Genomic DNA, 11,395 nt, shown 5'->3' with positions numbered 1-11,395 from the left:
CACTCAAACATCCAGGGTGGACAGGAGCAATGGGAGAAGAAGTAGAAACCTTTGTGGAGACCAACACTTTTGATTTGGTTCCTCATGAAGAAGAAATGAATGTTCTAGGCTGCAGGTGGGTTTTTAAAACAAAGATCAATGCAGACGGCAGCTTGGATAAGCTTAGAGCCCGTCTTGTGGCAAAAGGTTACGATCAGGAAGAGGGGGTTGATTTTCTGGAAACATACAGTCCGGTTGTAAGAACTGCTACAGTGCGTCTCATCCTCCATGCTGCAACAGTTCACAAATGGCCTTTGAAGCAACTTGATGTCAAGAACGCGTTCTTGCATGGGGACTTAACAGAAACAGTCTACATGAGACAACCTCCTGGTTTTGAAGATAAGGAGAGTCCATCACATGTGTGGAAACTGAACAAAGCAGTTTACGGACTAAAACAAGCTCCACGAGCCTGGTTTGACAAGTTCAGCACATTTCTCCTAAAGTTTGGTTTTACATGCAGCTTGAAAGATCCATCACTCTTCGTGTATGATAGAAGTAATGATATCATTGTGCTGCTTCTCTACGTTGATGATATGGTCTTAACAGGAAGTAATCCGGAGCTGATCAACAAGCTTCTCCAGAATCTAAGTGAAGAGTTTCGCATGAAAGATTTGGGCAAAATGAGTTACTTTCTTGGCATCCAGTGTCACTATCATCATGATGGATTGTTTCTCAATCAACACAAATATGCAGAAGATCTTCTCATTGCTGCAGGAATGACTGATTGTGCTCCAGCAGCAACACCTCTACCCTTGGAGCTACAAAAGGTTAAAGGGCAAGGGGACATGTTAGACAACCCAACTTTTTTCAGAAGTCTGGCCGGCAAACTACAATATCTAACTTTGACTAGACCAGATATTCAATTCGCAGTTAACTTGGTGTGTCAACGAATGCACTCGCCTACGGTAGCAGCCTTCAATCTACTCAAAAGGATTATTCGATACATCAAAGGAACCATTGATCATGGTCTCACTTTCACTCAGAATACTGATTCTACATTACGAGCATACAGTGACAGTGATTGGGGTGGCTGTCAAACTACTAGTCGGTCCACAGGAGGGTTCTGCACTTTTCTTGGCACCAACATCATTTCTTGGTCAGCTAAACGCCAGCCATCGGTCTCACGAAACTCAACAGAAGCAGAGTATCGATGTCTGTCTGACACTGCAGCTGAAGTTAACTGGATAAGAGATCTACTAGACAACATTGGCATGCCTCCAACTCAAACTCCGGAGCTGTATTGTGACAACTTGTCTGCTGTGTATCTTTCTACAAATCCTACACTGCACAAACAGTCTAAGCATTTCAAGACACACTATCACTATGTCAGGGAACAAGTTGCAGAAGGCTCACTAACAGTTTATCACATTCCGTCGGCTTATCAACTGGCAGATATCTTCACCAAGTCTTTGCCAATTCATGTGTTTAACGATCTCAAGTTCAAACTTGGTGTAGTCTCACCGCCCACACAAAGTTTGAGGGGGGATGTAAAGCAGAACAACACTGCTCTTGTTGTTTCGGTCCAACAAGGTAAGAAAATGGGCTTTGTGAATGATGTCCAGCCCATTACGATCATGAGTCGAGAAACACTCTGCAAAGGAAACGGTAACAAAACAGAGCCATGTGCACCTTGCCGTACAGTCAAACCAGTGAAGACAGCTCACTCTACAGCTCACACAACGCTCCAAACCATGAATAGATTTGTTCCTTTAGGCTCTTCAATCCTCTGCAGATGATGACATGTGTCAGGGATCAACCTAGTCGTTTGTAAACCTAGTCTCTACTATAAATAGACTATGCAATGTAATGAGAGACAATAAGATGGAATAATACTTTTGAGCCACCATCTCTTCTCGTTTACGAGGGTTTAGAACTCTTGCTTTCACTAACCTCTGTCGCATTCTCNGCATTTCAAGACACACTATCACTATGTCAGGGAACAAGTTGCAGAAGGCTCACTAACAGTTTATCACATTCCGTCGGCTTATCAACTGGCAGATATCTTCACCAAGTCTTTGCCAATTCATGTGTTTAACGATCTCAAGTTCAAACTTGGTGTAGTCTCACCGCCCACACAAAGTTTGAGGGGGGATGTAAAGCAGAACAACACTGCTCTTGTTGTTTCGGTCCAACAAGGTAAGAAAATGGGCTTTGTGAATGATGTCCAGCCCATTACGATCATGAGTCGAGAAACACTCTGCAAAGGAAACGGTAACAAAACAGAGCCATGTGCACCTTGCCGTACAGTCAAACCAGTGAAGACAGCTCACTCTACAGCTCACACAACGCTCCAAACCATGAATAGATTTGTTCCTTTAGGCTCTTCAATCCTCTGCAGATGATGACATGTGTCAGGGATCAACCTAGTCTTTTGTAAACCTAGTCTCTACTATAAATAGACTATGCAATGTAATGAGAGACAATAAGATGGAATAATACTTTTGAGCCACCATCTCTTCTCGTTTACGAGGGTTTAGAACTCTTGCTTTCACTAACCTCTGTCGCATTCTCCATCAGCAGCTGGTCCGGGATAACAACTCTACTCCAAGTTTGCAACTTTGGGTCGAATACCTCTGCCCAGATTGAGGGATCCTCCTCGCAGTCGCAGCCTCCAAACACGTATATCTTGCCGTCTAAGACGCCAGCACGGGGCGCCAGCGCGAGCAACACTCATGGAAGGGAGGTAGCTCCACGTGTGAGTCCGACAATCCAGGTACGAGACAATCGCCGTTTTCGAGCAGCCTTTCCATCCGCCAATTACATAGATCCCACACCCCAGGGAAACCACGGTCGCTGATTCCGGAGTTGGGAACGACGGGATCGGGATCAGCCGATTCCGATTATTATTTACAGAGCGGAGGATGAACCAGCGCTGCTTTGCCTTATAATAAGAGTCAATGAATACATACACGCACTCCTCCGTGCAACCCATCCGGGATCGTGTCTCGTACAACTCAGGCGAAACCACCAGTGAGTGGTAGCTCTTTAAGGCCATTGATATGGCCGCGTGATCTACTCTTGACACGCGGGCAAAGCAATCTATAGCAATCTCATCTGGCAAACACCATAACCCACACGACGGAGTTCTTAGCCAAAAAAAATAGAAAAATAATGAATAATGGTTTAGAACACTTTTTTTTGTTCTTGATGTAGAACTGATTTTGGCTCAGTTCTAAGGTGACGTGGCAAGCTGTGAATGAATACAATTTTTTGCAAATATTTTTTTACAAATTAAAAAAGGATCTGATTGAGAATATATAGAATAAATTTGGACATTAAACTATATATTAATTAAATAAAATGTTTGTGTGATTTAATTAAGTAATATGTTTTTTTTATCTTTAATGTTTTTGTTGTTTCATAAAAATTTGGTATTGTATTTTGAATTTTAGTAAAAGTTTTATAAGTTTGCAATTAAATGTTATTTTATAAGTTTTTATAATTATAATATGTAAGAATATTATATTATTAAATTTTATGATCTTAAACATGTTCTCCCAATAATTAGCTTCTTAACAAAATTCTTAACTACTGATCTTACATTATTTTCACAATATTTATATTCTAAAAACACTCTAAACTGTTCTCTCTATAAAGATACCCTTACGCGATTGCTCTACCGCGGCGGACATCGTCTTTGCAGACTCGGTGGAGGAGCTTTAATTAATACTTACTACAGTAATTGAATTCGATTACTTAGAAGACACCGGTCTTACGCAGTAGTAGCAGCTCAAACCTCTTAATTTTCTCTTTTCTAATCCTCTCTTTTTTCTCTCTCTTATTCAAATCTCTTTAACACCTATTTATAGAGTTTTGATTTTAAACACACAAATTGCTAATTTACTACATAATAATGTTTTCCATTTTTTCCTGTTTACATATTTTTTGTGTTTACACAAATAGTAAATTGCTAATTTACATTCTGCCGGCCAAAACAAGAGCAAAATAATTGCTAATTGTGTGTTTTAGTCTCCATTGACAAATTTCATTAATATCATACTTTATTTGATAAGATCAAAAAAAAATTGTGATTTATTTGAAAAAGCAATAAAAATTAAAGATTTTTTTCACTACTTTTGATAAACTGATGATTTTTTTTTGACATTTTTCCCCTTAAATAATTGTTTTGTTTGATTTATATTAATATTTGTTTGTATATTCACCGATTAAGTGGGCCGAACTAGTCTACTTTGTTACGATTTCAACAATTAAAAGAATGCACATTAGCGAGTAAATACAGTTGTTTCTTTTCTTTTTATAATACGCAGGCATTGAGTAGAGGACATTGATTTGTAGGTGTTAGTCAAATCAGAGCCAAATAACACTCAATCATGCAGATGGTTCATAATGCATACCCACTGTGTAGTAAAGGGATACAAACTACTTAGCATGTATTGGAAATTACACAAGAAGGATGAGAAACAAACAAGCATTCACCGGACAGTTAATTCATATCATTCCACAACCATATAAAAGTCCCCTTGTTCAGTAACTATTCGCTATTATGACAGTATATATTTTCCTTGCCTATTCTTCATATTATGTACATAAAAGACGGATGGTTAACAAAAAAGAGCACTTCTGTCCTCCCAGTTACAATATAAAATGTAAGTCCCAAAGTAACACTTTTAGTGATCACCAGATTATGGAAAACTTGAAAAGTGTCACAAATCCAAAGTTAATATGCCTTTTTTTTATGAAAGTATTAGTGAGCCAAGCGAATACCTAAACAACTGGGTGTTGTGGCTAACTATAGCACTTTTAGGGTTGTGCTTGATGTTTCCCATTGGGCTTAACCACATGAGTTTTCCCAAACTCAATGATATCTGTGCACACAAAGAAATTGTTAAGCTCCATGTTAACACACTTTTCTTTTAATGAAAAACCTCAGCTGATTTTGAAATGAATTGTAGAGGATAACACTTTCAAGATCTTGGTAAACAAACCAGCACTAGTATAGGAAGTAGTTAAACATTCGTATGCACAGATCACATAATTCAATATTGGGTGCAAAATATTCTGTATGGGGAAAAATAAAAGATAAAGATAATAATAGAATGGTCACCTGCGTGTTGTCCTCGGGATTCTTCACAATGGCATCAATCACCTGAAGCATTGGAGTAATACCACTTCCACTAGCAATCTTCAAGTTTTTTTTCCAATACAAAATCACAGGTTAGAAATTTATCTTTCATTACAAAAGACTTAAGATTATGACTAAATTTTTTTTTAAACTAGCCGTGTATCAAGTGAAGTTTGTATCAATCAAGACTGTGATGAACAATGTCAAAATTAACCCTCGGCATATAATCCAAAACCAAACAAACCGATGCGAACCGATCCGAATAAACCGATTTGGATCGATTTCGGTTTTGATTGGAAATCGGATTTCGGTTTTAAACCGATCCGAACCGAAATCCGATCGGTTATCCGCTAAACCGAATACATATTTAATTTCTGTACATTTGGGTTATGAATTGATATTAGTTTCGGGCTTTGTTAAAAGCCCATTAACCATTAATGGATCTTTTATAAAAATTTAAGCTTAAATCACCAGGATGAGGTTGTGAACAATGTCAAAATTAGTCCTGGGCATATAATCTAAAACCGAACAATCCGATCTGAACCGATCCGAATAAACCGATTTGGATCGGTTTCGGTATTGATTGGAAATTGGATTTCGGTTATTTAATTTTTATACATTTGGGTTATGAATTGATATTATTTTCTTTGTTAAAAGCCCATTAACTATTAATGGATCTTTTATAAAAATTTAAGCTTAAATCACTAGGATGAGGATTCGAACCTCACACCTTGAAGGTTAATGGACACGCTCTAGCCACCTGAGCTTTCCAAACCTTTTGATTTTACTCTCCAAATGATATATATATAAGAGATTCGGTTTAAGTTTGGAATTTTGAAAAAATTGAAATCCGATCCGAATCTGAACCAATCTGATCCAAAAAACATTCGGATTCTAAATGGATTCTATATATCCTAATCCAAAATCCGAGAAAACCGATCTGATCTGAACCGAATATCCGAACGCCGAGGACTAGTCAAAATTTGAACACTAAAATAAGTTACATTCATTACCTTTAGCCAACGTCCCCAAGCCCATGTAACCAGACAATAGCTGCTTGATGTTTCTCTTTGGGCTTAACCACATGAGTTTTCCCAAACTCAACTGTTCTTCTAATATTTCTTCCTGAGATGATGTTGCAATTAAGAGTTCTTTTCATATATTTTTTTTCTATTGAAACTCGCTCAAAAACAAAGATATGCTAAAACGTTAAAGATATAAAATCTTAGATTATAGAACGTTAATACGTTAAAGATATGTTTAAAATGTAATTGGGGAGATAATAATCTCCTATATATTAATAGAGAAGCATACTCTTGAAAAAGCTGATGTGTCGCCGCCAGAGAGCTATGTGCACCTTTTAACAAAATACCATTAAATTTTCTACTTAATTTCATTAACATGTCATTAGATTTTTTAAAAAACAATTAACTGAATAATATTTAAATATGTCATCATTTTTCACACAAATTTGAATATCATTTTTCACACAAATTTGAATATCATTTTTCACACAAATAATTAAATAATTATATATTATTATAAGGTAAAATTTTACTAAAATTTACTTACAAATATACAAGTCAAAGTTATATTGATTTTTTAAAATCAATATAAGTAAAATATTTTAAAAAGACTATAAAAACATATAAATTAATATAAAACATTGTTCTACAACTCAGGCGTATAGTCCATTTAGGCGCCGCCAATACTCCACTAGCTAGATAAGATCTAAAACGTCTTACACTTGTAACACTTTCAGCAATGTTTTTTGAAATCAAATTCGCCTTTGGTGCTGAGAGCTTAAATATTATTTTTTGAAAACCTGGTAGTATAACAATGAATCTTATATGAACGATAACGAGGCCAGTTAAGAGAATCAATCACCGCATCAACAGCAGGAGAACAATCAGACCAAATCTCAACGTTGTCCAACCGAAGATCTCGAAGACTTTGTAAAACCCAAAGGATACACCGTAATTCTGCAGCTACTCGATTCGAAAGGGGTAAAAAAGCCTCCCTAGCATGAAAAACCGCATCACCGTTGTGATCACGCGCAATCCATACTCCACCACACATGTGAGATTCATTAACCCATGAAGCATGAACATTGCATTTCATTACCTCAAATGGAGGTTTTGACCATCTACCTTCGCATCTAGCATAACCAAAAGTTGAAACTGTTAATGCAGATGAGGCAATAATAAAGTGCAAAAAAATAAACGAGACAAGAACTTTGTTAACGCGGTTTGGTTTTTCCTACTGGTCGGTACCACATCTAGATTTCGATTTCACTAGAACTAGAAAGCAAATACAACCTCTTGCAAACGCGTAAAGCAAGCACAACCCTCTTCACTGCTACGTTCTATAACATGAAATCTTAAGGATAAAACAACCCTTAACTAAACTCACACAACGTCTAGATTTAAACTAAGATAATCTAAAATTGGGCTAAACTCCCCCTAAGCCTAGCCTTCAGTTCTACAAGTCTCTGGAACAACCTTCTCACACACGTCACAATGATGAACAAAGAAGCTTGATCACACAAGCACCAAACCGCGAAGCTAAGCCGCACACTATGAGAAAAATCTTTAGGGTCTTTATCCGTTATGCATCAGCTCTCTTACTTCTCTAGGACGTGCCCAACACGTCCTTATATAACCAACAAAACTTCATAATCACCATAGGAAAAGATTTCCAAATTCCATAAGAAAAATATTTATTCCTTTTTGCTATTTTCTTTTTTCTTCTAAAACTTCAACCAAATAAATATTCGTTTTCCTCTTCAATTCATCCTCAAACCGTCCTTCAATATTGCCTTCTCAAACCTTCAAGAAACTTCTCGGGCACATAAAACAACAACAATCCAGTATCACACAGACACTACTTCAGACAAACCAATACATCTTCAGAAACAACAAGAATTGTCTGTACCTCCATTAATCTATGTCATGTCTCGTCTTCTTCAAGTGCATGATCAACAAGAACAGCTAAACTTGTATTTTTTAGGATTTACTAGGATATTAATATTTATGAGATTGTAGGAGATTTTAGTAGTAAACTTTTGGTGATTTTAAAATATTTTATAACACAAAAAAAAAATCTATACAATCCTTATTTGTGTTGGCACCTAATTAGTATCCCAGTTAGGTACCAACTTGATGCCTCTTGTGAGACTAAGGATCAGTTTGCTGGTATGGGGTTTGTTTTGTTGAGTCCTTTAATCTCTTACGGCCTGAAATGTACGAAGAGACACTTCTCGGTTCTTCATTCTGAGTTGGAGGCTTTACTCTGGGCAGTGGAATCAGCGTTACAACAAGGATTGACATCAGTACACTTTGAGAATGATTGTGCAACCATTATCAAAGTCATAGAGGAGAATCAGGAGATTGATGGGTGGCTTTGTTTTTCCACGAAGTTAGATACTTTTTCTGATCTAAGAGCTAAGCTTTTGGTTTTTTCCATTTCTCATATTTCTATAACGATAAATGTCCGTGCCGATTTCCTTGCAAAAAGTGCATGAGCAAGAGGTTCTCGTTTTCCTCATGTAGACTTGAAGAATCCGGAGTGGTTGGCTTTAGGAACCAACCTTTTCAAACTTAGATTAATAAAATATGGTGTTTTTTTAGATCAAAAAAACCAAAAGAGATTCCAAGTTAATTTGGGTTGCGAATGAATTGATGAACTTACCATGTTCATATTAACCCAACCCAACGTTGAGTTTCCTATGAGATCGGAGAAAGAAAGAAATAAGTAATATTACATATAAGTTGGAGAAACATAGATGGGTGATAAAAATCAAACAAATTTATTAAACAAAATTGAACAAAGCTATTAAACAAAGCTTGTGAATATAGTAGTGTTGATGGCCTTTGTGAAGAAATTAAACATTACTATATTCACAGCTAGAGATCATTATCAATTTCAATATTGGATTAAACAAAAGATTCAATCTTAGGATTAAACAAAGCTATAAAAAGAAATTGCTACCCAAACTATACTGAACTAATAATAAGACAGAGAGAGGTTCCTCCTTCTATTTTGGATTAAACAAAGCTATAAAATTCTTTGCAACCCAAATTATACTGAACTAAAAAAAAATCCCCAAATTGGAGGATTTGGATAATCTAGGGATTGGAGGATTGTACAGAGGACCGGGAAAATGTACATTGATGATTCTTTAGGGAAGATTACTATTGGCCATAATCGTACGGATTCGATCGATTGTAGGAGGAGAAGTTGGTTTTGAGAGTGAAAAATAAGAAGCTTTAGGTTTACGGGTGGAAAAGGTGGTTGGTGATTGGCGGGGATTAGAGTTATCGCATCGATCGAGGAGTTTATCTCTGTTTGTTGTATTGACTGTTATTTTTTTATGAAATCCTTAAAAAAAATTACCTCATAAGGAATGATTTGTTACTCATATTTTTCAACTAAAAAAACAAATAAAAGTCTTGTAGAATCAGTCAAATTAGCATTTATAAAAAAATTGTGATATTTTATACAACAATATATTTTAAGTTTTGTAAATCATTGATTGAATAACAAAAAATTGTAAATGATTTCAAATGATTTTACATAGAATCTCATAGAATCATATTTCATTTTCTTTTTTAGAAAAATATAAAAACTCTAATCTGCTAAAACACAGTCAAATCTTCTAAAAGTCTCCTAAATCTTTTAATATTTAAAATATTAAAATCCTACCAAATCTTTAAAATATCATGTTGAATACCTTCCTCTCTAAAACACAATCATATCTCCTAAAAGTATCCAAATCCTTAAAATATCAAGTTAAATACTCCTCTCTAAACCAATCATCAACCCCATCTATCTTTTCATGTCTCTTATATATACCTATTTACCTACATAAAGTGTTTTCAAAACAAACCAATACTTCATAGGTCCTGTTAAGATGATGAATATATCTACGTTTCTCTTTGGCGTGTTCCTTTTTTCAGGTATTCATTTGAAAATTTGTATTTTATAACAGTTGTAGATGTTCATATATTCTTACAAAACGAGAATACCATGCCATATTCTAGCAAATGGTTAATTCAAAATAAGAGGTTCTAAGAATTGAATGACCACTCACCTCATTCAACTCATTCAATCAAACTTTTTGAAAATAAACAAATTATAAAGAAAAATTGTTCAACATATTCATCTACTATTTCGCAGAGAAATTAGTTGAATAATGTTCAACGTTTTTTTTGTTCAACTCAATTTTTTCTAATCATTCAACTACATGCAGCTTTTTGAACGCGTAATATAATCTGAAAAATATAACTTATTTTTGAAAAATTATCATCAAATAGGGATTGTATTAAATGAAATAGCAAATGCGGATGTGTGTGACACTCCACTAGGAGGATCGTGTGCAGACTGTGCTGCAAGGTGTTCATCATCGATTAAAAGTTCAACTGGAAGTTATTGTGGTAAGGAAGGTTCATGCATTTGCCACTACCATTGTGAGAAATGTCGCAAATCGTTCCAGTTGTTCACACTAGAATGTACAGAACAACAATGTCAAGCGATTTGCAATGAAAAGCTAGATCACCGAGCTGTGGATATCCATGGTTCTTGTAAGAGTCACCTGGGGGCATATACCACTTGCATGTGTGAATATAAAAGTACACATTGTTAGAAAACTTGAAAGAGAGAACTCAAAATGTCCAAATGATGTATCTTTATGTTAACAATAAATTCAATAATAATATTGCAAAATATAAATAGATATGTTATTCAAAAAAATCAAAGTATTTGACATTAATTTTTCCAATTTTCACAATTTAAACATTGTTTATTTTTGTAACAACACAACTATTATTACTATTTTGAATGTTTCACACTAACCAAAACCGTCGTGTCATGGGACCAACCAAACTTAGCCAAAATCAGTTCACCACACAAAAAGTGCCATAGAGGAGGATCAGGCTTTGATCGGACATGGACTAGTCAGTTTTAACCCGTTAAAACCAATAGAACTAGAATAATACTGGAATGATACCCAAAGATACTATTCTACTATTAAAAAAGAAATTTTAAGTATTATGTATTCAAAATTTTGAAGTATAGTACTAAGTCTTAATTATATATATATATATGTTTCATTCATCCCCCAATCTAGCCAATGATGCATCATCCACATTCCCATACTCTAAAAAAACCTGCAGTTACGTATATCATTAGAAGCTATACATAGTTGCTAGATAACCAAAACTAATTAAAACTAGTAAAAAAAAAAGAACTGACATACCGAACCTTTCCAACTAC

This window comes from Camelina sativa, chromosome 13, assembly GCF_000633955.1.
Source record: "Camelina sativa cultivar DH55 chromosome 13, Cs, whole genome shotgun sequence".
NCBI classification, from domain to species: domain Eukaryota; kingdom Viridiplantae; phylum Streptophyta; class Magnoliopsida; order Brassicales; family Brassicaceae; genus Camelina; species Camelina sativa.
This window is presented reverse-complemented; position numbering follows the sequence as displayed.